The sequence below is a fragment of the Telmatherina bonti genome, assembly GCF_933228915.1.
Source record: "Telmatherina bonti genome assembly, chromosome: 7".
Classification (NCBI taxonomy): Eukaryota; Metazoa; Chordata; class Actinopteri; order Atheriniformes; family Telmatherinidae; genus Telmatherina; species Telmatherina bonti.
In genome coordinates this window covers 15471126-15497056 of record NC_136625.1, presented here as the reverse complement: position 1 = coordinate 15497056, position 25931 = coordinate 15471126, and the positions used below count along the sequence as shown (strand labels likewise).

Sequence of the window (25931 nt, the reverse complement as noted above, 5' to 3'; positions counted from 1 at the left end):
AAGCAAGGAAATCAACAAGCAATGGGCTCAAAACACTGTCATGTGTAATCATAAAATATTTGATGGTAGTCTTTAAGAACAATATTTCTTACCGTCTTCACCTCCACAGTGGTCTCGGACTCCGACGACGACCCCCGGCTGGATGAAGTGTCGGTCTAAAGAGAAACCAAAACAAGTGTATTTTACTATACATCTACCCAAAATAGAAATAAATAAAATACATGAGAAATCCCCCCCCCCCCCCCCCCCCCATACAATACAGAAATATGAACATAGACACACATTTATAATTTAAAAAGACCTTTAAACACAAAATAACATTTCTTACCTTCTTCGACTCCACAGTAGCCTTGGAGTCAGACGACATCCCTCGGCTGGATGTCGTCTCGGTCTGGGGATTAAAAAAAAAAAACAAAAAAACAACAACTTTATTTTACTACATCGTCACAGGAAAAAGATTCAATACAAAAATTTTCATTGCCAAATCTCCTTACCCTTCGCTTGTCCGGGCGAGTCCTCTTGGACTGGTGTTTCACACGCCGCCTCTGTCCAAAACACAAAGATTTGCACACCGTGAATTTGATATGGACACTGAACACATTCAGCATTATAGAAGTCTATCGTTAATCAATGACTCTTTCAGAACAAAACATTTTATGACAACCCATAAACATGTTTGTCTTTATGCACTTTACCTTTGGTGGTGAAACACCAGCGAAGACAGCAGGAGATGTCAGATTTGATGGTGAAACCTTCTCCATCTCCTCCAACATCTCACTGCTGAACAGCACAGGATTCAGGGGGATGCCAGCAAGCTAGAAATACAAAAACAGAAACATAAGCAGTGACTTTTATTGCTTTTCCAATTGGAGCAAACATTTCTTCAAACGTCTTTCTGTACAATTATCACACTGACCTCCCGCTGAACTGCACTGCATTTTCCAGAGGACTGAAAAAAAGGAAAAAAAGAAAAAAAAAGAAAATTAAAAAATAAACACGGATAATTTTTGTCTGTGGAACAGTGACAACAATGAAAACCTTAGAGCTGTGACATTTCCTGCCATATTATTACCTTGCCGCCCGGACGAACAGCAATCCACTCCTCGGGGCCTGGACTCCGACGGACACGCACCTCTCCCTTCACAACCACACGGGGAGTGAAGCGAGGAGGTGGTGACGGACGACACACCGGGGGGGCTGGTGGCACGGTCTCCAGTTGCTTCAATAAAAAATGAAGACATAATAATTATAAACAATATAGCTTTTTACATACTTGGTCAGCAGCCAAAATCACATCCAGCTGAATGTTTGTAAGGTAAAAAGTGTTTTAAATGAAAAAGGGCAAACCAGGTAAGCGACGTCGAACAGCAACTCTGCAAAGCGCACCATCCCGACGTCATCACTCAGGTGCACCTAGTACGACGACATGAATGAAATGTTAAGTTTCTCCACAACATCTCTCACTAAATACACACAGCTCTATTCAAACAGTTTTTCATCTCTGGATCAGAAGGTCCTGGATTCCATCCCAGCCACTGACTTGAGCATGAGTGCATCAAACTTCATCAAGACAAAAGATTTACTTACACCATCATGACTCCACATGCTGAGGCAACGTCGGGGGAAGTAATCCACGAGGTGGTAGTACTTCACAGCTTTCAAAGAAAAACACATAGCACAGCTCTTTATGCTTGCAAAACAACACAATTACATACATCTATATACCACGATGCTGAAGGAAAATACAATCACGACACATGTCTGATGTCTTCTTTGATAAACATGCAACAGCACAAGTACATATTTTAACGTACCCATGCGGGTTGCCACGCGGTGAAACTCCTGACGGTAGAGCTCTTGCAGGGATTCCTCGACAGTCAGCCTCGGGGGAAAGTCCAGCACACACACCTGTAGAGAAACAACTCATCAACATCTCTCGTTTTCTGATCTTTTCTTGAACAGTCAGAAGGCTATCAATTTACACATTTTTCTGTCAACTTTTATCGGATGAAATTCTGTTCACACTACTGAGTTTAAACATACTGCAAAAACACTTTTAGTCATTTAGGAAAACAGACTTCTCAAAGACTGCTCTTACATATGCAGTATCAAAACATTAAAAACAAAAATATGCATTTTACATAAGTGTTTGAGCTGTATTCAGAGAAAACAGCTTTTACATGTAAAATACAAGGGAGAAGCTAATCATGCCTGCCACAAAGACTGTAATTTCAGGGTGTGCTTACCTTAGGCCAGCGACTGCAGACGGCGGCCAGGTACCTCTCAAAGTCTGCAGCCACGTGACCGATGGTGTGCTTGGAAGTCAAGTCATTGCTCGGAGCTAAAACGCACACCAAGTCGGGTGTCAGAGGGACTACTGCGTTAATCACCTCTGTCCTCAACTCTCGGGCGCCAGCTCCGGGCGTTGACATGAACCCCCACGCCAGACGCTCCCCGTCGACCTGCACGATGCCATCTAAAATAAAATCAAAGACGGTTTCGACTGTAATTGTTTTTATCTGTAAAACATTTTTATAAAACACATCAATACAGCACAAATGAATACTTTATTGAACATACAAAATAGTGATGTAAATACCTGCAAGGCTTCGAAGATGGGAGTCACCAATGGCTAAGACCACCTGAATGAGAAGATTTTTGTATTTATTTCAACATGTACTGTTCACTTGGGTAACTATTATGTTAGTCTATTTCAAACACAACATTACCTTCTTGCCATGGGACTCCTGCGGGAGGACCAGTTTGTGCTGCCGCCCGGTGAACACCGACGTCTCCCACTTCTCCACCTGATGTCGGTGCCCAGTTCCGTGCGCTACAGACATACAGAGAAAATAGATCAATAACAGAATAACAACTAACTAAAGATACATAAAATGCCTGGATAAGAACTTTATTAGGCAGGCAATTGTTGTGCCGGGGTTGTGCCATACAGTAAAAACTATTAAAATATACAAAGATAAAAAATATATGAATATAAAGTATAAAAATATATGAAATATGAATACAGGCAGATAAGGTGCGAATAAGAGATACATACGCGCACAGTGGACCTCGGGAGGCTGAGGAGAGGCCTCGATCGTCAGTCTGTTGGCTGCCCTCCTCATGGCTGCCTGGCATCTCCGGAAGTTCTTCTTTCTCGGCATCTCTGCAAAAAAAAAAAAAAAAAAAGAAACCACAACACACACTCACTCGCACACACACAAACACCCCCAACAGAGAGACAGGCGCTCACACAAACAGTCTTACACAAATGCTGTATAAAAAGAGAAAATAGGTTAGACAAAATACAGAAAAATAAGCATAAAGAAAACAACAGAATGATACTGGTATAACACAAACATTTGCAAGCCATCATCAATTGCAATGAAGACAACATATTTCTGCTTCTACCAAATAAAACTCCACAAGACTAAACAGAAGGTAAATCACACACAATTATGGAAGAGTGACACATTCATAATTAATTTTTATTGCCTCTATGTCATGTGTTGGATAACATGCAGTCATCCAACCATTAACTTGTGTGTTCCACCCTCATAGATTTAAGTATAACTACTATCTGGCAAAAATATTTTACTAGAAAATTTAGGTTTAAAAGTTGATTTGAACATGATGATAAATCTAAAAACAAAACAAAAACAGAAATAAAACATGAAAAAATGTTCAAAAGGAGTGGGTAGAAGCATAAGCTTATAATGAAACCTGTCCCAGTCATAAAGAAATGTAACAAAAACAGCAGTAGCAGAAACACAACAGCAGCAACCACCCATCAGTGATACCTGTACAATGATATCCTCACTATCTCATAATCTATAAGAATACAAGAATCAACTACAGTGATGAAGAAACAACAACTGGTCAAGCCAGCCTACACTTTATTTTAAGTGCGCGTTCACTTTCAACTTTATGGTAAAGCCAACTTCTACCAACGATTACTTCGGATTTCAAAATAAAGCATCTCTTTTTTTCTTATTTAATCCTTGTCTAGCAGCTTTTTTTTTTTTTTTTTTTTTAACAGAGCAATAGCACACAGTTTTGTTAAAGTGATATGATAATAATGATAAAAACTAAATAAAAAATTTGTTGCTCAACACGTGAAAAGTGCAATAAAATGAATATATTCAATAGTTTGTCCACCAAACCTGTACAGTTGGACTTAGTACCTCATATACTACTTGCATAAACACTATGACTTACTTCTCCAGTAATCAGTTAATAAAATCTCATACACGTGAATAATCAGACCTTTTTGGATGATTTTCAAATGTAATAAAATTAATTTCTTCAATAGTAACTTTTTCAATAGTTAGTCCACCAAACCCATATGGTTGGACTCAGTACCCTATGTACTGCTTGCACAAAAACAATGAAGTATTTTTACTTTTCCTGTAATCTATTGATTAAATGTCTTACACATAATTGATTGACCTTTTGGGATGATTTTGAAGTGTAATAAAATTAATTTCTTCAATAGTTAGTCCACCAAACCCATATGGTTGGACTCAGTACCCTTTGTACTGCTTGCACAAAAACAATGAAGTATTTTTACTGTATACTTTTCCTGTAATCTATTGATTAAATGTCTTACACATAATTGATGAAAGACCTTTTGGGATGATTTTGAAGTGTAATAAAATTAATTTCTTCAATAGTTAGTCTACCAAACTGTACAGTTCTAAATACCTCATTTGCTTCTTGTACAGAAACTATGCAATACTTTTACTGTGTGCTTTTCCTGTAATCAATTCATAAAATCCCATACACGTGAATAATCAAAGACTTTTTTGGATGATTTTCAAATGTAATAAAATTAATTTTTTCAATAGTTAGTCCACCAAACCTGTACAGTTGGACTCAGTACTTTATGTACTACTTGCACAAAAACAATTAAATACTTTTATTGTGTACTTTACCTGTAATGCATTCAGAAAGTTCCTTACACATAGAAATAAAATGCATTATCAGCTAACTTTGAAGTATGATATAATTCATTTGTTGAATAGTTAGTACACCAAACCTGTACTGTAAGTACTTCATAGTTTCTGTACAAGTAATATATGAGGTACTGGGTCCAACTGTATGGGTTTGGCGGACTAACTATTAAGGAAATTAATTTTAATCCACTTCAAAGTCATCCAAAAAGGTATTTCATTTTACGTGTTTGACACTTTATAAATGAATAACAGGAAAAGTACACAGTAGAAGTACTTCATAGTTTCTGTGCAAGTAGTATATGAGGTACTGAGTCCAACTGTATGGGTTTAGCGGACTTGAAATGATGATAATGAAACCTGCCCCCAGTGATAAAAAAAATAGCACAACAAAATACAACAACAGCAGCAGCAGTAGCAGCAACACAAAAACAACCACCCAGTATATCAGTGACACCTGTACAATATCCTCAATATCTCATAATCTATAAGAATACAACAATCAACTACAGTAATGGAGCAATGCAGCAAGACCAACAACAATAGCAACAATTATATCAATAATAACAGAACTACTCAGTTTATATAATACGTCTGTATTCTATACTATTTCTGCCTTGCTCAGTTATCATTTCTGGACATTTGATAAGTGTGGTTTTGTAATTGTTACCCCACACCTCCACACAGTACTGTAACTACAGTACTATCAGTTACCAAAACAGAGTGTAAAGCGACTGGTAATCCAGAATCAGCCTAATACTCATGACTGCCTCTTTCATGTCATATTTAACACTACTGTTACCAGCAAAATATCTGGATATGTCATTTTCTTTGTCCCACTCTTTCTAAGTTGATTTAATATTCCTCAAATGTTTTTTTTTTTAGATCATTTTTAGTCTTATTTAGCTTTTTTCTGTAATACAATTTCTTAGTATATTAATTATTATTCTTATATATCAATTAATATATCAATTAAATTGTTAACTTAAATTTATTTTCAGATTCTTCAGAACTTAATCTAAAAACATCCCAACTTTATAGCGTTGTCTCACTAAATCTTCAGTAAAATAAAGCCATTTTCACAGAAAAACTAAATAAAATGCTCAGCAAATTTAGAGCTAGGAGCACAAATATCTCCATTCATGTGCAGTAAAACTTATGCCTAATCATCTCCTAAGCTAAAATAGCTTAGCTTAGATATCCATGTAAGAGAGGCATTTAGTTAATAAAAACACGGTTCGCTGTTAAGACATATTTTTTTGAGCTCACGTTAAAAAAAACAAAACAATACAAACAAAAAAAACCCCCAAAAACATCGAACTATAATTTCAATGCAGAGGGATAAACAGGTTACAGGCTACACGAAGCTAAGCTCCACTTAAGCTAAGCGAAGCTAAGCTAAGCTAAGTAAGCCAACACGGTGGAAAAACATCTAATTGATCAAAATGAAAATGATAAACTTACCAGTCGAAGACACGAAGGCTTTATAAGAAGTTCTCGCGGTTGAAAAGCTCGAAAATCTCTGGATGAAGTGACAATAATCCACCAATATTCAGACAGGCTCTCAACGAGACGTGCGGTCAGGTCAGAAGCTCGATCTGAAAGACCGGAGAAGCTTCTGGAAGCTTCTAGAAAACAAGATGTCCGACCGGGACACATCAAAGGAGCAGACGTGCACCTGCAGTTTGCAGCGCAGCAGCAGCTCTGACGAACGTTTTTTTTTTTTTTTCAATAAACTTTATTGAACAAAGCCAGTTTTACAAAACGAATTTTCTATTGAATATCAACTACATTTAGGAGTTATTCGCTGAATCGTGGTTTTTGTTTTTATAATGACTGTGGGGATGCTGCTAGTTTTATGAATGACAGCCCTGTTGTGTCAATAAACAAATAAATAACACAAAAAGTCTCTCTTCCATATAAGGAAAACAGGAGAGTGAAGGCTTTTTTTTTTTTTTTTTTTATACACAAAAGCCTGCATGATTTTGTGACGCAGCATTGAAGCACTTCTCCGCAGCTCCACGGTAAAATTATCCGGATGTGAGAAAGCTGAGACGAGAAAAAGGTGGATTGGAACACAAAGATGAGGATGACAGCTGGAAAAAGCACTTCTTGTGGATGTGCCAGTGAAAGACAAACCACTGTGGTACAAGACAGAGAACACCTCGTTGTCATGTTGAAGACGGAGGGGATTAAGGTGATGACACCTTGGACATGGATGAATAAAGGAAAATAAATAAACAAATAAAATGGAAAAAAATACAGTATATTTTGTATTCAGTGACCCATAAATGTCCACATGTACATACATACATACACACACACACACACACACACACACATTATATATATATATATATATATATATATATATATATATATATATATATATATATATATATATATATATATATGTATGTGTGTGTGTGTGTATATATATATTTTATTATTTTTTAGGTGGGGCTTTGTCAAATCTATCTATTGTTGAAGACAAACAATAATTATAGCAATAAAAAAAAATCTACTTTAAAAGTTATGTATTTCACAAATACTTTATTATATCATAAAATGACAACAATGACAAATACCAGAAATTCATAATTTAGCTCAAAGGAAAATTTTGTTTTATAATGACAGGATTGTATTTAACATCTTATTTAATACAAATATTTTTGTAAAAAAAAAAAAGACATTAATTAGCTCATAATATATTTTGAAATATAAACAGTGGTAAAACAAATCTACACATAAATATTTGTCACAAGCCTTAATAAGACAATAGGCATGAGAAGTGCTTTTGGTGTCGGCTACAGAAAGTAAACACCAGCATACCTTTCCCTAAAAAATCTAACCTCACTCAAACTTTTGACAGGACTTTTGCAACAATCTACATTCAGTAATAATTCTTTGACTACTAAATAATGAACACTAGAACCTGATGAATGAACTGATTTCATATTTGGTTTTCTCCAAGAACAAAAGATCAAATAAAACTGGTAGAAGAATTTAGTTTTCCTCTCCTTATTTAAGGCAAATCTCTCAATAATCCTCCTATTAAAGTCTGAATGTCCCCCACAAGCTTATTCTCCATGAAGAGCATGGCATGGCGTTGAGGCGATCCTGTGTCATGGAGTTTCTCACAGTCGAGTAGAAAAGCATTTCTCAGATTCAGCAGTTGTTATGGTGTTGACATAATGATCTGGAGAAGGCTGTGACTCATCTGAAGGTTGTTCTTTATGAGAAACTGCTACAGAGGCACTTCTGCACCACAACCTTTAACTTCACTGTTCTTGTAGAAGAGGGACAGTTCTGCCTTGGCCTTGTCCAACATGGGACATGCCTTAACAGTCGTGTTTAGCTGCTCCTCAGCGTGCACCAGGATGGTATCACAGACCTGAAGCAAACATCAAAAGTTTTCAATTATAAGAAAGTCAGACCTTAGCAATTCTATTGATAAGGGGTGTCAATAATTCTGTACCAGATCTTCAGTATTGTTCTAGCATCATGTGACCAAAGTAAGAATATAAACTACATGGATTTGACTGAAAATATGACTGACCTCTGTAGCCAGCCTCTGTTGTTCTCCTGGTCCCAGCATCCTGTCTCTTCACCGGCTGTCCAGCAGTGCTGTCCTCACAGAGAGACGGGACTGACATCCTGGTCCAAACAACATAATAACATAATGAAGGTTTTTATGCACTAAAAACATTCATGAAACACCATAATAATCTATATTCTACCGATCACTTGACCTGTTTAGGTCACAGTCTGGATTAAGAAAAGGTTTATCATGAAACATAAAAGAATCTTTCTTTAAATACCAAAAGAATGAAATGCGATGTGCTTCATAAGAATAATTTGCTGTGATGTCAAGTCAATAAACTTATGGCTTTTACAGTCTTAAATGAGTGACTGCTCTATTTAACAATAACTTTCTGAGTAAACAATAAATTATAATTTATATAAATATAAATATTTACCTGATGTTGAGCATGTTGTCTTTGAACCTCTGAAAAAGAGTTTTAATCCAGACAGGGTTGATGTTTAATTTCTGAAACTGGTTGAACAGCATATCCACATGAGTCATGGTTTGGTGGACCAGTACATTTTTTTTTCACTGGATAGACATTGTTTATGTCCATAAAAATACATTGGATCGGCATCAAAGTTAACTGCATTTCTATTTTCTAGGTCCTTCACCTCGTCCACAATGGAGGGGGGGGGCGGGGTGTCTTCGGCATGAGGCGAGGACCCGATGGATGCCGCTTGCGGCTTGAATTAGGGTCCGAGCCATACGAAGTATGGCAAGGCCCTATTGTTTTCCAAATGTTTATTATTATTCTCCTAAGCACAACTCACTCAATTTTGACCCCCTTAGGCCCCGTGAAAAGTTGCGAAACTTGGCACACACCTCACGTCCGGTGAAAATTTCGATAATTTGGCGTTTGTATGCACGCCAATGCAAAAATGCCTCGACGGCGCCCCCTAGAAACGCCAAAAATGGCCTCTAGAATGGGGCAAAAAATTTTTAGTTTGACGTAGGACGACGAAATTCGGTACACATGTCTATCACATCAAGACAAGTAAAAAAGTCATTGAAACGCCTGTTGTCATGGCAACGGGCTGTCCGCCATCTTGGCGTTTGCGGCCATTTTTTTGCCCGTTTTTGTCAATTTGGGCGCATCGCATTTGAACGAACTAGTCTGAGGCGATTCATGCTATTGGCTCCACATTCGCCATGGAGCTTCGTGACAAGATGGGGACCAAAAGTTATTCAAATCTTTTTGATAGGACAAAGCGTGTTACCGTGGCAACCCATGGAAAAAAGCGTTCTCGCCATGAAACACGGTTCACTCATATCTTCGCAGAAATGCATCCGATCGGAAACAAAATTCTGATAATTCATGTTTGGTAGGTCCTTCACGCATTGTAATATGTATTGTGGGGGGGGCGCATTTTGGGGGGGGCCCCTAGGGGCCCGATAGTCTACTTTGACCTATGGCTACGAAATTCGGTACACATGTATAAGTAACCAAGACGAGCAAAAAACTCTATTGAGAACCTGTTACCATGGCAACGGGGTGTCCGCCATCATGGCGTTTATGCCCTTTTTATCACTTTAAGCGCATCGTATTTGAACGAACTAGTCTGAGGGGATTCATGCTATTGGCTCCACATTCGCCATGGAGCTTCCTGACAAGATGGGGACCAAAAGTTATTCAAATCTTTTTGATAGGAGAAAGCGTGTTACCATGGCAACCCATGGAAAAAAGCGTTCTCGCCATGAAACACGGTTCACTCATATCTTCGCAGAAATACATCCGATCGGAACCAAAACTAAAATAATTCATGTTTGTTAGGTCCTTCATGCATTGTAATATGTATTGTGGGGGGTGCGCATTCTGGGGGGGGCCCCTAGGGGCCCGATCGTCTACTTTGACCTAGGGCTACGAAATTCGGTACACATGTATAAGTAACCAAGACGAGCAAAAAACTCTATTGAGAACCTGTTACCATGGCAACGGGGTGGCCGCCATCTTGGCGTTTATGCCCTTTTTATCACTTTAAGCGCATCGTATTTGAACGAACTAGTCTGAGGGGATTCATGCTATTGGCTCCACATTCGCCATGGAGCTTCGTGACAAGATGGGGACCAAAAGTTATTCAAATCTTTCTGATAGGAGAAAGCGTGTTACCGTGGCAACCCATGGAAAACAGCGTTCTCGCCATGAAACACGGTTTGCTTATATCTCTGCAGAAATGCATCCGATCGGAACCAAAATTCTGATAATTGATATTTTGAGGGTCCTTAACGCATTGTAATATGTATTGTGGGGGGGCACATTTTGGGGGGCGGCCCATAGGGGCCCGATCGTCTACTTTGAGCTAGGGCTACGAAATTTGGCACACATGTGTATCAACCCAAGACAAGCAAAAAACTCAATTTACAACCTGTTACTATGGCAACGGAGTGTCCGCCATCTTGGAAAAAACCCTTCTCGCCATGAAACACGGTTTGCTTATATCTTTGCACTAATTCACACGATGTGCACCAAAACTGTAAATATTCCACTTTGGTAGGTCCTTAACACATTATAGAATGTATTGTGGGGGGGCACTCTTTGGGGGGGGCCCTCAGGGGCCCGATCGTCTACTTTCACCTATGGCTACGAAATTCGGCACACATGTGTAACAACCCAAGGGGAGTAAAAAAGTGCATTGACCACCTGTTACCATGGCAACGGGGTGTCCGCCATCTTGGCGTTTACGCCCATTTAGCACTGTATGTGCATTGTTTTTGAACAAACCACTTTTGGATTCGTGCCTTTTACTTCACATCCACCCGGAAGCTTTGTGGCGAGTTCGGGTGGAGGGTTCGGCATGAGGCGAGGACCCGATGGATGCCGCTTGCGGCTTTAATTAGGGTCCGAGCCATACGAAGTATGGCAAGGCCCTATTGTTATTGTAATGTTTATTATTATTATTCTCCTAAGCACAACTCACTCAATTTTGACCCCCTTAGACCCCGTGAAAAGTTGCGAAACTTGGCACACACCTCACGTCCGGTGAAAATTTCGATAATTTGGCGTTTGTATGCACGCCAATGAAAAAAATGCCTCGACAGCGCCCCCTAGAAACGCCAAAAATGGCCTCTAGAATGGGGAAAAAAATGTTTAGTTTGACGTAGGACGACGAAATTCGGTACACATGTCTATCACATCAAGACAAGTAAAAAAGTCATTGAAACGCCTGTTGTCATGGCAACGGGCTTTCCGCCATCTTGGCGTTTGCGGCCATTTTTTTGCCCGTTTTTGTCAATTTGGGCGCATCGCATTTGAACGAACTAGTCTGAGGCGATTCATGCTATTGGCTCCACATTCGCCATGGAGCTTCGTGACGAGATGGGGACCAAAAGTTATTCAAATCTTTTTGATAGGCGAAAGCGTGTTACCGTGGCAACCCATGGAAAAAAGCGATCTCGCCATGAAACACGGTTCACTCATATCTTCGCAGAAATACATCCGATCGGAACCAAAATTAAAATAATTCATATTTGGTAGGTCCTTCACGCTTTGTAATATATATTGTGGGGGTGGCGCATTTTGGGGGGGCCCCTAGGGGCCCGATCGTCTACTTTGAGCTAGGGCTACGAAATTCGGTACACATGTATAAGTAACCAAGACGAGCAAAAAACTCTATTGAGAACCTGTTACCATGGCAACGGGGTGGCCGCCATCTTGGCGTTTATGCCCTTTTTATCACTTTAAGCGCATCGTATTTGAACGAACTAGTCTGAGGGGATTCATGCTATTGGCTCCACATTCCCCATGGAGCTTCGTGACAAGATGGGGACAAAAAGTTATTCAAATCTTTCTGATAGGAGAAAGCGTGTTACCGTGGCAACCCATGGAAAAACGCGTTCTCGCCATGAAACACGGTTTGCTTATATCTCTGCCAAAATGCATCCGATTGGAACCAAAATTCCAATAATTCATATTTGGCAGGTCCTTAACGCGTTGTAATATGTATTGTGGGGGGGGCACATTTTGGGGGCGGCCCCTAGGGGCCCGATCGTCTACTTTGAGCTAGGGCTACGAAATTCGGCACACATGTGTATCAACCCAAGACAAGCAAAAAACTTCATTGTGCAGCCGTTACCATGGCAACGGGGTATCCGCCATCTTGGAAAAAAAACCTTCTCGCCATGAAACACGGTTTGCTTATATCTTTGCACAAATTCATACGATGTGCACCAAAACTGTAACTATTCATATTTGGTAGGTCCTTAACACATTATAGAATGTATTGTGGGGGGGACACTTTTTGGGGGGGCCCCTAGGGGCCCGATCGTCTACTTACATCTCGGGCTACGAAATTCGGCACACATGTGTATCATCCCAAGACAAGCTAAAAAGTCAATGAAACACATGTTGCCATGGTAACGGGCTGTCCGCCATCTTGGCGTTTACACACATTCTTTTCTCAATATGTGAATTGTATTTCTCTATTAAAATGAACTGGCTGTGCGGGTCCTTCACATGTAGCATTAGGAGAACCAGGACTCGGGTGGAGGGTTCGGCATGAGGCGAGGACCCGATGGATGCCGCTTGCGGCTTTAATTAGGGTCCGAGCCATACGAAGTATGGCAAGGCCCTATTGTTATTGTAATGTTTATTATTTTAAGCACAACTCGCTCAATTTTGACCCCCTTAGACCCCGTGAAAAGTTGCGAAACTTGGCACACACCTCACGTCCGGTGAAAATTTTGATAATTTGGCGTTTGTATGCACGCCAATGCAAAAATGCCTCGACAGCGCCCCCTAGAAACGCCAAAAATGGCCTCTAGAATGGGGAAAAAAAAATTTAGTTTGACGTAGGACGACGAAATTCGGTACACATGTCTATCACATCAAGACAAGTAAAAAAGTCATTGAAACGCCTGTTGTCATGGCAACGGGCTTTCCGCCATCTTGGCGTTTGCGGCCATTTTTTTGCCCGTTTTTGTCAATTTGGGCGCATCGCATTTGAACGAACTAGTCTGAGGCGATTCATGCTATTGGCTCCACATTCGCCATGGAGCTTCGTGACGAGATGGGGACCAAAAGTTATTCAAATCTTTTTGATAGGCGAAAGCGTGTTACCGTGGCAACCCATGGAAAAAAGCGATCTCGCCATGAAACACGGTTCACTCATATCTTCGCAGAAATACATCCGATCGGAACCAAAATTAAAATAATTCATATTTGGTAGGTCCTTCACGCATTGTAATATATATTGTGGGGGGGGCGCATTTTGGGGGGGCCCCTAGGGGCCCGATCGTCTACTTTGAGCTAGGGCTACGAAATTCGGTACACATGTATAAGTAACCAAGACGAGCAAAAAACTCTATTGAGAACCTGTTACCATGGCAACGGGGTGGCCGCCATCTTGGCGTTTATGCCCTTTTTATCACTTTAAGCGCATCGTATTTGAACGAACTAGTCTGAGGGGATTCATGCTATTGGCTCCACATTCCCCATGGAGCTTCGTGACAAGATGGGGACAAAAAGTTATTCAAATCTTTCTGATAGGAGAAAGCGTGTTACCGTGGCAACCCATGGAAAAACGCGTTCTCGCCATGAAACACGGTTTGCTTATATCTCTGCCAAAATGCATCCGATTGGAACCAAAATTCCAATAATTCATATTTGGTAGGTCCTTAACGCGTTGTAATATGTATTGTGGGGGGGGCACATTTTGGGGGCGGCCCCTAGGGGCCCGATCGTCTACTTTGAGCTAGGGCTACGAAATTCGGCACACATGTGTATCAACCCAAGACAAGCAAAAAACTTCATTGTGCAGCCGTTACCATGGCAACGGGGTATCCGCCATCTTGGAAAAAAAACCTTCTCGCCATGAAACACGGTTTGCTTATATCTTTGCACAAATTCATACGATGTGCACCAAAACTGTAACTATTCATATTTGGTAGGTCCTTAACACATTATAGAATGTATTGTGGGGGGGACACTTTTTGGGGGGGCCCCTAGGGGCCCGATCGTCTACTTTCATCTCGGGCTACGAAATTCGGCACACATGTGTATCATCCCAAGACAAGCTAAAAAGTCAATGAAACACATGTTGCCATGGTAACGGGCTGTCCGCCATCTTGGCGTTTACACATTCTTTTCTCAATATGTGAATTGTATTTCTCTATTAAAATGAACTGGCTGTGCGGGTCCTTCACATGTAGCATTAGGAGAACCAGGACTCGGGTGGAGGGTTCGGCATGAGGCGAGGACCCGATGGATGCCGCTTGCGGCTTTAATTATTATTATTATTGTCAGCACAACTCGGCCATTTTTGACCCCCTTAGACCCCGTGAAAAGTTGCCAAACTTGGCACACACCTCAGTCCCGGCGAAAATAGCAATATTCTGGGGTCCGCGTGCACGCCAATGCAAAAATGCCTCGACGGCGCCCCCTAGAAACGCCAAAAATGGCCTCTAGAATGGGGAAAAAAAATTTTAGTTTGACGTAGGACGACGAAATTCGGTACACATGTCTATCACATCCAGACAAGTAAAAAAGTCATTGAAACGCCTGTTGTCATGGCAACGGGCTTTCCGCCATCTTGGCGTTTGCGGCCATTTTTTTGCCCGTTTTTGTCAATTTGGGCGCATCGCATTTGAACGAACTAGTCTGAGGCGATTCATGCTATTGGCTCCACATTCGCCATGGAGCTTCGTGACAAGATGGGGACCAAAAGTTATTCAAATCTTTTTGATAGGAGAAAGCGTGTTACCGTGGCAACCCATGGAAAAAAGCGTTCTCGCCATGAAACACGGTTCACTCATATCTTCGCCGAAATACGCCCGATCGGAACCAAAATTCTGATAATTCATGTTTGGTAGGTCCTTCACGCATTGTAATATGTATTGTGGGTGGGGCGCATTTTGGGGGGGCCCCTAGGGGCCCGATAGTCTACTTTGACCTAGGGCTACGAAATTCGGTACACATGTATAAGTAACCAAGACGAGCAAAAAACTCTATGGACAACCTGTTACCATGGCAACGGGGTGTCCGCCATCTTGGCGTTTATGCCCTTTTTATCACTTTAAGCACATTGTATTTCAACAAACTAGTCTGAGGGGATTCAGGCTATTGGCTCCACATTCGCCATGGAGCTTCGTGACAAGATGGGGACAAAAAGTTATTCAAATCTTTCTGATAGGAGAAAGCGTGTTACCGTGGCAACCCATGGAAAAAAGCGTTCTCGCCATGAAACACGGTTTGCTTATATTTCTGCAGAAATACATCCGATCGGAACCAAAATTCCAATAATTCATATTTGGTAGGTCCTTAACGCGTTGTAATATGTATTGTGGGGGGGGCACATTTTGGGGGCGGCCCCTAGGGGCCCGATCGTCTACTTTGAGCTAGGGCTACGAAATTCGGTACACATGTATAAGTAACCAAGACAAGCAAAAAACTCTATTGAGAACCTGTTACCATGACAACGGGGTGTCCGCCATCTTGGCGTTTATGCCCTTTTTATCACTTTAAGCGCATCGTATTTGAACAAACTAGTCTGAGGGGATTCATGCTATTGGCTCCACATTCCCCATGGAGCTTCGTGACAAGATGGGGACCAAAAGTTATTCAAATCTTTCTGATAGGAGAAAGCGTGTTACCGTGGCAACCCATGGAAAAAAGCGTTCTCGCCATGAGACACGGTTTGCTTATATTTCTGCAGAAATACATCCGATCGGAACCAAAATTCAAATTATTCATATTTGGTAGGTCCTTCATGCATTGTAATATGTATTGTGGGGGGGGGGGGGGGGGGGCACATTTTGGGGGGGGCCCCTAGGGGCCCGATTGTCTACTTTGAGCTAGGGCTACGAAATTCGGTACACATGTATAAGTAACCAAGACGAGCAAAAAACTCTATTGAGAACCTGTTACCATGGCAACATGGTGTCCGCCATCTTGGCGTTTATGCCTATTTATTACTGAATGTGCATTATTTTTTAACAAACTAGTTTTGGATTCATGCCTTTTACTTCACATCTACCCGGAAGCTTTGTGGTGAGTTCGGGTGGAGGGTTCGGCATGAGGCGAGGACCCGATGGATGCCGCTTGCGGCTTTAATTAGGGTCCTCGCCATACGAAGTATGGCAGGGCCCTATTGTTATTGTAATGTTTATTATTAGGGTCCTCGCCATACGAAGTATGGCAGGGCCCTATTGTTATTGTAATGTTTATTATTATTTTAAGCACAACTCACTCAATTTTGACCCCCTTAGGCACCGTGAAAAGTTGCGAAACTTGGCACACACCTCACGTCCGGTGAAAATTTCGATAATTTGGCGTTTGTATGCACGCCAATGCAAAAATGCCTCGACGGCGCCCCCTAGAAACGCCAAAAATGGCCTCTAGAATGGGGAAAAAAATTTTTAGTTTAACGTAGGGCTACGAAATTCGGTACACATGTCTACCACCATAAAACGACCAAAAAAGTCAATCGTAGACCTGTTGTCATGGCAACGGGTTGTCCGCCATCTTGGCGTTTGCGGCCATTTTTTTGCCCGTTTTTGTCAATTTGGGCGCGTCGCATTTGAACGAACTAGTCTGAGGGGATTCATGCTATTGGCTCCACATTCGCCATGGAGCTTTGTGACAAGATGGGGAGCAAAAGTTATTCAAATCTTTTTGATAGGAGAAAGCGTGTTACCGTGGCAACCCATGGAAAAAAGCGTTCTCGCCATGAAACACGGTTCACTCATATCTTCGCAGAAATACATCCGATCGGAACCAAAATTGAAATAATTCATGTTTGGTAGGTCCTTCACGCATTGTAATATGTATTGTGGGGGGGGGGCGCATTTTGGGGGGGGCCCCTAGGGGCCCGATAGTCTACTTTGACCTATGGCTACGAAATTCGGTACACATGTATAAGTAACCAAGACGAGCAAAAAACTCTATTGAGAACCTGTTACCATGGCAACGGGGTGTCCGCCATCTTGCCGTTTATGCCCTTTTTATCACTTTAAGCACATCGTATTTGAACGAACTAGTCTGAGGCGATTCAGGCTATTGGCTCCACATTCGCCATCGAGCTTTGTGACAAGATGGGGACCAAAAGTTATTCAAATCTTTCTGATAGGAGAAAGCGTGTTACCGTGGCAACCCATGGAAAAAAGCGTTCTCGCCATGAAACACGGTTTGCTTATATCTCTGCAGAAATGAATCCGATCGGAACCAAAATTCCAATAATTCATATTTAGAGGGTCCTTAACGCATTGTAATATGTATTGTGGGGGGGGGCACATTTTGGGGGGGGCCCCTAGAGGCCCGATTGTCTACTTTGAGCTAGGGCTACGAAATTCGGCACACATGTGTATCAACCCTAGACAAGCAAAAAACTATATTAAGCACCTGTTACCATGGCACTGGAGTGTCCGCCATCTTGGAAAAAAACCTTCTCGCCATGAAACACGGTTTGCTTATATCTTTGCACAAATTCATGCGATGTGCACCAAAACTTTAACTATTCATATTTGGTAGGTCCTTAACACATTATAGAATGTATTGTGGGGGGGGGCACTTTTTGGTAGTGGCCCTCAGGAGCCCCATCGTCTACTTTCACCTATGGCTACGAAATTCGGCACACATGTGTAACAACCCAAGGCGAGTAAAAAAGTGCATTGACCACCTGTTACCATGGCAACAGGGTGTCCGCCATCTTGGCGTTTACGCCCATTTAGCACTGTATGTGCATTGTTTTTTAACAAACTAGTTTTGGATTCGTGCCTTTTACTTAACATCCACCCGGAAGCTTTGTGGCGAGTTCGGGTGGAGGGTTCGGCATGAGGCGAGGGCCCGATGGATGCCGCTTGCGGCTTTAATTATTATTATTATTATTTTTGTCAGCACAACTCGGCCATTTTTGACCCCCTTAGACCCCGTGAAAAGTTGCGAAACTTGGCACACACCTCAGTCCCAGCGAAAATAGCGATATTCTGGGGTCCGCGTGCACGCCAATGCAAAAATACCTCGACGGCGCCCCCTAGAAACGCCAACAATGGCCTCCAGAATGGGGTCAAAAAAATTTAGTTTGACGTAGGACGACGAAATTCGGTACACATGTCTATCACATCAAGACAAGTAAAAAAGTCATTGAAACGCCTGTTGTCATGGCAACGGGCTGTCCGCCATCTTGGCGTTTGCGGCCATTTTCTTGCCCGTTTTTGTCAATTTGGGCGCATCGCATTTGAACGAACTAGTCTGAGGCGATTCATGCTATTGGCTCCACATTCGCCATGGAGCTTCGTGACAAGATGGGGACCAAAAGTTATTCAAATCTTTTTGATAGGCGAAAGCGTGTTACCGTGGCAACCCATGGAAAAAAGCGATCTCGCCATGAAACACGGTTCACTCATATCTTCGCAGAAATACATCCGATCGGAACCAAAATTGAAATAATTCATGTTTGGTAGGTCCTTCACGCATTGTAATATGTATTGTGGGGGGGGCGCATTTTGGGGGGGGCCCCTAGGGGCCCGATAGTCTACTTTGACCTAGGGCTACGAAATTCGATACACATGTATAAGTAACCAAGACGAGCAAAAAACTCTATTGACAACCTGTTACCATGGCAACGGGGTGTCCGCCATCTTGGCGTTTATGCCCTTTTTATCACTTTAAGCACATCGTATTTCAACGAACTAGTCTGAGGGGATTCAGGCTATTGGCTCCACATTCGCCATGGAGCTTCGTGACAAGATGGGGACCAAAAGTTATTCAAATCTTTCTGATAGGAGAAAGCATGTTACCGTGGCAACCCATGGAAAAAAGCGTTCTCGCCATGAGACACGGTTTGCTTATATTTCTGCAGAAATACATCCGATCGGAACCAAAATTCCAATAATTCATATTTGGTAGGTCCTTAACGCGTTGTAATAGGTATTGTGGGGGGGGCATATTTTGGGGGCGGCCCCTAGGGGCCCGATCGTCTACTTTGAGCTAGGGCTACGAAATTCGGCACACATGTGTATCAGCCCGAGACAAGCATAAAACTCAATTAAGCACCTGTTACCATGGCACTGGAGTGTCCGCCATCTTGGAAAAAAGCCTTCTCGCCATGAAACACGGTTTGCTTATATCTTTGCACAAATTCATGCGATGTGCACCAAAACTTTAACTATTCATATTTGGTAGGTCCTTCACACATTACAGAATGTATTGTGGGGGGGGCAGTTTTTTGGGGGGCCCGATCGTCTACTTTCACCTATGGCTATGAAATTCGACACACATGTGTAACAACGCAAGGCGACTAAAAAAGTGCATTGACCACCTGTTACCATGGCAACGGGGTGTCCGCCATCTTGGCATTTACGCCCATTTAGCACTGTATGTGCATTGTTTTTGGACAAACTAGTTTTGGATTCGTGCCTTTTACTTCACATCCACCCGGAAGCTTTGTGGCGAGTTCGGGTGGAGGGTTCGGCATGAGGCGAGGACCCGATGGATGCCGCTTGCGGCTTTAATTATTATTATTATTATTTTTGTCAGCACAACTCGGCCATTTTTGACCCCCTTAGGCCCCGTGAAAAGTTGCGACACTTGGCACACACCTCAGTCCCGGCGAAAATAGCGATATTCTGGGGTCCGCGTGCACGCCAATGCAAAAATGCCTCGACGGCGCCCCCTAGAAACGCCAAACATGGCCTCTAGAATGGGGGGAAAAAAATTTAGTTTGACGTAGGACAACAAAATTCGGTACACATGTCTATCACATCAAGACAAGTAAAAAAGTCATTGAAACGCCTGTTCTCATGGCAACGGGCTGTCCGCCATCTTGGCGTTTGCGGCCATTTTTTTGCCCGTTTTTGTCAATTTGGGCGCATCGCATTTGAACGAACTAGTCTGAGGCGATTCATGCTATTGGCTCCACATTCGCCATGGAGCTTCGTGACAAGATGGGGACAAAAAGTTATTCAAATCTTTTTGATAGGAGAAAGCGTGTTACCGTGGCAACCCATGGAAAAAAGCGTTCTCGCCATGAAACACGGTTCACTCATATCTTCGCAGAAATACGTCCGATCGGAACCAAAATTAAAATAATTCATGTTTGGTAGGTCCTTAACGCATTGTAATATGTATTGTGGGGGGGGCGCATATTGGGGGGGCCCCTAGGGGCCCGATAGTCTACTTTGACCTATGGCTACGAAATTCGGTACACATGTATAAGTAACCAAGACGAGCAAAAAACTCCATTGAGAACCTGTTACCATGGCAACGGTGTGTCCGCCATCTTGGCGTTTATGCCCTTTTTATCACTTTAAGCACAACGTATTTCAACGAACTAGTCTGAGGGGATTCAGGCTATTGGCTCCACATTCGCCATGGAGCTTCGTGACAAGATGGGGACCAAAAGTTATTCAAATCTTTCTGATAGGAGAAAGCGTGTTACCGTGGCAACCCATGGAAAAAAGCGTTCTCGCCATGAAACACGGTTCACTCATATCTTCGCAGAAATACATCCGATCGGAACCAAAATTCCAATAATTCATGTTTGGTAGGTCCTTCACGCTTTGTAATATGTATTGTGGGGGGGGGGGGGGGGGGGGCGCATTTTGGGGGGGCCCCTAGGGGCCCGATGGTCTACTTTAACCTATGGCTACGAAATTCGGTACACATGTATAAGTAACCAAGACGAGCAAAAAAACTCTATTGAGAACCTGTTACCGTGGCAACGGGGTGTCTGCCATCTTGGCGTTTATGCCCTTTTTATCACTTTAAGCGCATCGTATTTGAACGAACTAGTCTGAGGCGATTCATGCTATTGGCTCCACATTCACCATGGAGCTTCGTGACAAGATGGGGACCAAAAGTTATTCAAATCTTTCTGATAGGAGAAAGCGTGTTACCGTGGCAACCCATGGAAAAAAGCGTTCTCGCCATGAAACACGGTTTGCTTATATCTCTGCAGAAATGCATCCGATCGGAACCAAAATTCCAATAATTCATATTTGGTAGGTCCTTAACGCATTGTAATATGTATGGTGGGGGGGGCACATTTTTGGGGGGGGGCCCTAGGGGCCCGATCGTCTACTTTGAGCTAGGGCTACGAAATTCGGCACACATGTGTATCAACCCAAGACAAGCAAAAAACTTCATTGTGCAGCCGTTACCATGGCAACGGGGTGTCCGCCATCTTGGAAAAAAAACTTCTCGCCATGAAACACGGTTTGCTTATATCTTTGCACAAATTCATACGATGTGCACCAAAACTGTAACTATTCATATTTGGTAGGTCCTTAACACATTATAGAATGTATTGTGGGGGGGACACTTTTTGGGGGGGCCCCAAGGGGCCCGATCATCTACTTTCATCTCGAGCTACGAAATTCGGCACACATGTGTATCATCACAAGACAAGCTAAAAAGGCAATGAAACACATGTTGCCATGGTAACGGGGTGTCTGCCATCTTGGCGTTTACACACATTCTTTTCTCAATATGTGAATTGTATTTCTCTATTAAAATGAACTGGCTGTGCGGGTCCTTCACATGTAGCATTAGGAGAACCAGGACTCGGGTGGAGGGTTCGGCATGAGGCGAGGACCCGATGGATGCCGCTTGTTATTAGGGTCCGAGCCATACGAAGTATGGCAAGGCCCTATTGTTTTCCAAATGTTTATTATTATTCTCCTAAGCACAACTCACTCAATTTTGACCCCCTTAGGCCCCGTGAAAAGTTGCGAAACTTGGCACACACCTCACGTCCGGTGAAAATTTCGATAATTTGGCGTTTGTATGCACGCCAATGCAAAAATGCCTCGACAGCGCCCCCTAGAAACGCCAAAAATGGCCTCTAGAATGGGGAAAAAAAATTTTAGTTTGACGTAGGACGACGAAATTCGGTACACATGTCTATCACATCAAGACAAGTAAAAAAGTCATTGAAACGCCTGTTGTCATGGCAACGGGCTTTCCGCCATCTTGGCGTTTGCGGCCATTTTTTTGCCCGTTTTTGTCAATTTGGGCGCATCGCATTTGAACGAACTAGTCTGAGGCGATTCATGCTATTGGCTCCACATTCGCCATGGAGCTTTGTGACGAGATGGGGACCAAAAGTTATTCAAATCTTTTTGATAGGCGAAAGCGTGTTACCGTGGCAACCCATGGAAAAAAGCGATCTCGCCATGAAACACGGTTCACTCATATCTTCGCAGAAATACATCCGATCGGAACCAAAATTAAAATAATTCATATTTGGTAGGTCCTTCACGCTTTGTAATATATATTGTGGGGGGGGCGCATTTTGGGGGGGCCCCTAGGGGCCCGATCGTCTACTTTGAGCTAGGGCTACGAAATTCGGTACACATGTATAAGTAACCAAGACGAGCAAAAAACTCTATTGAGAACCTGTTACCATGGCAACGGGGTGGCTGCCATCTTGGCGTTTATGCCCTTTTTATCACTTTAAGCGCATCGTATTTGAACGAACTAGTCTGAGGGGATTCATGCTATTGGCTCCACATTCCCCATGGAGCTTCGTGACAAGATGGGGACAAAAAGTTATTCAAATCTTTCTGATAGGAGAAAGCGTGTTACCGTGGCAACCCATGGAAAAACGCGTTCTCGCCATGAAACACGGTTTGCTTATATCTCTGCCAAAATGCATCCGATTGGAACCAAAATTCCAATAATTCATATTTGGCAGGTCCTTAACGCGTTGTAATATGTATTGTGGGGGGGGCACATTTTGGGGGCGGCCCCTAGGGGCCCGATCGTCTACTTTGAGCTAGGGCTACGAAATTCGGCACACATGTGTATCAACCCAAGACAAGCAAAAAACTTCATTGTGCAGCCGTTACCATGGCAACGGGGTATCCGCCATCTTGGAAAAAAAAACCTTCTCGCCATGAAACACGGTTTGCTTATATCTTTGCACAAATTCATACGATGTGCACCAAAACTGTAACTATTCATATTTGGTAGGTCCTTAACACATTATAGAATGTATTGTGGGGGGGACACTTTTTGGGGGGGCCCCTAGGGGCCCGATCGTCTACTTACATCTCGGGCTACGAAATTCGGCACACATGTGTATCATCCCAAGACAAGCTAAAAAGTCAATGAAACACATGTTGCCATGGTAACGGGCTGTCCGCCATCTTGGCGTTTACACACATTCTTTTCTCAATATGTGAATTGTATTTCTCTATTAAAATGAACTGGCTGTGCGGGTCCTTCACATGTAGCATTAGGAGAACCAGGACTCGGGTGGAGGGTTCGGCATGAGGCGAGGACCCGATGGATGCCGCTTGCGGCTTTAATTAGGGTCCGAGCCATACGAAGTACGGCAAGGCCCTATTGTTATTGTAATGTTTATTATTATTATTCTCCTAAGCACAACTCACTCAATTTTGACCCCCTTAGACCCCGTGAAAAGTTGCGAAACTTGGCACACACCTCACGTCCGGTGAAAATTTCGATAATTTGGCGTTTGTTTGCACGCCAATGCAAAAATGCCTCGACAGCGCCCCCTAGAAATGCCAAAAATGGCCTCTAGAATGGGGAAAAAAAATTTTAGTTTGACGTAGGACGACGAAATTCGGTACACATGTCTATCACATCAAGACAAGTAAAAAAGTCATTGAAACGCCTGTTGTCATGGCAACGGGCTTTCCGCCATCTTGGCGTTTGCGGCCATTTTTTTGCCCGTTTTTGTCAATTTGGGCGCATCGCATTTGAACGAACTAGTCTGAGGCGATTCATGCTATTGGCTCCACATTCGCCATGGAGCTTCGTGACGAGATGGGGACCAAAAGTTATTCAAATCTTTTTGATAGGCGAAAGCGTGTTACCGTGGCAACCCATGGAAAAAAGCGATCTCGCCATGAAACACGGTTCACTCATATCTTCGCAGAAATACATCCGATCGGAACCAAAATTAAAATAATTCATATTTGGTAGGTCCTTCACGCTTTGTAATATATATTGTGGGGGGGGCGCATTTTGGGGGGGCCCCTAGGGGCCCGATCGTCTACTTTGAGCTAGGGCTACGAAATTCGGTACACATGTATAAGTAACCAAGACGAGCAAAAAACTCCATTGAGAACCTGTTACCATGGCAACGGGGTGTCCGCCATCTTGGCGTTAATGCCCTTTTTATCACTTTAAGCACAACGTATTTCAACGAACTAGTCTGAGGGGATTCAGGCTATTGGCTCCACATTCGCCATGGAGCTTCGTGACAAGATGGGGACCAAAAGTTATTCAAATCTTTCTGATAGGAGAAAGCGTGTTACCGTGGCAACCCATGGAAAAAAGCGTTCTCGCCATGAAACACGGTTCACTCATATCTTCGCAGAAATACATCCGATCGGAACCAAAATTAAAATAATTCATGTTTGGTAGGTCCTTCACGCATTGTAATATGCATTGTGGGGGGGCCGCATTTTGGGGGGGGCCCCTAGGGGCCCGATTGTCTACTTTGACCTATGGCTACGAAATTCGGTACACATGTATAAGTAACCAAGACGAGCAAAAAACTCTATTGAGAACCTGTTACCATGGCAACGGGGTGGCCGCCATCTTGGCGTTTATGCTCTTTTTATCAATTTGGGCGCATCGCATTTGAATGAACTAGTCTGAGGGGATTCATGCTATTGGCTCCACGTTCGCCATGGAGCTTTGTGACAAGATGGGGACCAAAAGTTATTCAAATCTTTTTGATAGGTGAAAGCGTGTTACCGTGGCAACCCATGGAAAAATGCGTTCTCGCCATGAAACACGGTTTGCTTATATCTCTGCAGAAATTCATCCGATCGGAACCAAAATTCCAATTATTCATATTTGGTAGGTCCTTAACGCATTGTAATATGTATTGTGGGGGGGGCACATTTTGGGGGGGGCCCCTAGGGGCCCGATCGTCTACTTTGAGCTAGGGCTACGAAATTCGGCACACATGTGTATCAACCCAAGACAAGCAAAAAACTTCATTGTGCAGCCGTTACCATGGCAACGGGGTATCCGCCATCTTGGAAAAAAAAACCTTCTCGCCATGAAACACGGTTTGCTTATATCTTTGCACAAATTCATACGATGTGCACCAAAACTGTAACTATTCATATTTGGTAGGTCCTTAACACATTATAGAATGTATTGTGGGGGGGACACTTTTTGGGGGGGCCCCTAGGGGCCCGATCGTCTACTTACATCTCGGGCTACGAAATTCGGCACACATGTGTATCATCCCAAGACAAGCTAAAAAGTCAATGAAACACATGTTGCCATGGTAACGGGCTGTCCGCCATCTTGGCGTTTACACACATTCTTTTCTCAATATGTGAATTGTATTTCTCTATTAAAATGAACTGGCTGTGCGGGTCCTTCACATGTAGCATTAGGAGAACCAGGACTCGGGTGGAGGGTTCGGCATGAGGCGAGGACCCGATGGATGCCGCTTGCGGCTTTAATTATT

At 42.7% G+C, this 25931-nt stretch overlaps 1 long non-coding RNA gene across 1 annotated transcript in view; it reads right to left on the bottom strand.

The window, feature by feature from the left end:
• Positions 1–8002: 8002 nt before the first annotated feature.
• Positions 8003–25931, bottom strand: part of LOC306758273 — a 73762-nt gene continuing 55833 nt past the window's right edge. Inside the window, exons 3-4 of the long non-coding RNA XR_013771374.1 lie at positions 8512–8609; positions 8003–8346 (exon numbers count right to left, since the gene is read on the bottom strand). This is a non-coding gene — a long non-coding RNA (uncharacterized lncRNA). The remainder of the gene's footprint in view (positions 8347–8511; positions 8610–25931) is intronic.